Raw genomic sequence first — 2684 nt, 5'->3', positions numbered from 1 at the left:
GGGGGCGTAAACAGGTGCCGAGAGGCTCGAGGGCCGCGGGGCCTCAGCATGTGACACATGGCAGCACGCTCTTCCTCTCCTCCAACCTGCCAACACACCACTGCAGAGAGAGAGAGAGAGAGAGAGAGGGAGAGAAAGAGAGAGAGAGCTTGGTGTGGTTTACAGCTGCACTAGACTTGATTGTTACCACAGACTTTGTTGATGGCTAATAATACAAAAAACACTAGATGTAAAACTCATCCTTAGAGGCAAGACACCACCACACAGTAAATATTTGTTTTAATACAGATTAAAAAATGCACTGTATCCAATTGGGTGCTTCATTTCAACAACTGTCCAAAAAAAAAAACCACTGATAATTTCCGAATGCAGTTATGGAAAAGACTCACATGACTTTTTCATTTCAAGACAAAACTTCCTGTGCAGTTGTGAAATGAATTCAAACAAAACTGAAACCACCGCTGCATGGTATCGGCTGGGACACCATTTTAAATCTATTTATGAAAGATCTTTTGATTGTATGAAGCATGAAGGAAGAACCTCGCCACGCCTTTAGCAGACATAAAAATATACATTGCTGTCTCACCAAAATAGATAAAAGGAAAGGGGTCTGTCCTGCTGAGCCTGAAGCCAGCTGTATTTTTAGCACAAGCTACACACTGTGCACAGAGAAGGGGGGGCTGCTGGACAGAGGTCAATACGCCGGTACACACATACCAAAATGGTAACCACAGGTCGACGTTACTATTCTCAGATAACTGTGAACTGTCAATGGAGGCATTGATTAAAGGTTTGCACTTCTTGGAAAATAGGATACGGGGTTGGCCAAATGTACAATAGTCTTTTTTAATAAAATAGGAGATAATGGAGAGTGATATTGAGTTTACAGTTAGGTTAAGACCATTTAAACTTGCTTTTCAATTGCTAGTGTGATGCATTCTTCATCACTGATCTAAAATCAACACACAATTCAGCCCAGCAAATGGAAACAAGCACAAAAAGACAGGGACTCCTTCCTTTTTGACATGTTGCTTTCAGGAATTTCATGAATTTTATTGCCATTGCACACCATTGTGGTTTGAATTTCTAAATGGAAACCCAGTAAGTGCACCTACTGTTTTTGTGCAGCGTATTCACATGTTTTACAACTCTTTCAAGTGCTTGCAAATAGGGCACTCAAGTTTTGGAAACCGTCCTTGAAGTCTTTCTTTTGAAGCCGGAGAACAAAGGCAGCCACACACACACACACACACACACACCAAACTGTCCGACTATCACTCTCTCAGCGGAGAGCTCAGCTGTGCTACACACTCCATTATACATCTGGTACTTTGACTCCTTTTGCCATGCACCCATCTCTCTGCTCCTTGACGCTATGTGTGTGTGTGTGTGGGAGGGAGGGAGGGAGGGGGGTTGTGTGTGCATGTGTGCAAATGTCTGTGATTGTGATTGTGTTTTCCAGTTAGGGACTGAGCCATGCTGCGCACAAAAACTGACATCTTGTTGAGCTATACGTTCATACTTCATACTGACAAGCTGAGGCAAGTTGGCTATGTGTGCGCTTGCCTTTATCACCTTCCTACTTACAGCAGCTCCTAAGTTATTTCCCAGTGGCGGAGACACAGACCCCAGTAGTAGCAATTACTGGAAAGTCTTCTGCAGGAGGAGCTCAGTGTAACCCCATAAGTCTTTGTCTAATATACACATAGGCCCACAGGAATGTATCCTTATGCAATACCAATGGCATGAATTCCCTCGGATATGTAATCAAGAATGTGTGGATTTCCATTTCAGTCCAATAATAGATACTGTGGAAAAGAAAAAAATAGATATGATCCCTAAAGTTAAAAAACTCAGCCCTCATCATCCTGTGGAGGGCAATAATAACATAAGGAAATAAGGACATCATGACCCTCACTGGACTGCCCATAATTATATTGTGCAGATAAACTGAAACAGATGGATGGTTTTATTCGGGGGAGGTTTCAAGGTGGTTTGCAAAGAATAGGCTAAATCAAGTTTCCATGTTTGTGAAAATGTAGCCTACTGTTTTTCTCAATTTATGGGCAGCAGAACTATCTTTTTCAGATGGATTAGGTAGCAGAATGTTCCAAACAAAAGGTCAGTACCACAAGAGCAAGGAGTTGATTTCATAAAGCCTTCAAGGATCTTGGCACTCAAATGCATGTTTTTTTTCCAGCAATAAACTATTCCTCAGTGTTACATAACTACATCAAGGGATCTGAGCGTGTGTGTGTGTGTGTGTGTTTGTGTGTGTGTCAGCCCATTTATGCACAGCAGCATGCAATTTAAATAGCATGCCAGGCAAAAGGCAGGGATTGTGCAATGTAAACGCAGCACATTTGGCCAGCTGCTCAGACTGGCCTTTCACAGGTCTGCTGTGCAGTCTGAAGTCTGAATGGAGACTCTCAGCAGAGGCTCCTGCATTTGCATTTGATGCAGACTTCTAGCAGACTTCAGTCGGCGGACCTAGCACGGCGGATGACTCTGAACTTAACCAAACTTTGTTGATCGAAGACTACAACAACCGGCGAAAAACATTAAGAAAAGTACCAAAAATTGCTGTTCATCCTTCGTTCGAGCCATAAACGTTATTTGGGTGTAACTTGGGTTCAGTGTATTTGAAATTATTCCGGGCAGAAGAAGTGCAGAAGGAACTAGGT

This window comes from Centroberyx affinis, unplaced genomic scaffold (assembly GCF_046629955.1).
Source record: "Centroberyx affinis isolate AG114_WGS23_722 - 3 ecotype Tasmania unplaced genomic scaffold, CSIRO-AGI_Caff_v1 ptg000805l_1, whole genome shotgun sequence".
Lineage (NCBI taxonomy): Eukaryota > Metazoa > Chordata > Actinopteri > Beryciformes > Berycidae > Centroberyx > Centroberyx affinis.
Note: the sequence above shows the minus strand (reverse complement) of the source record.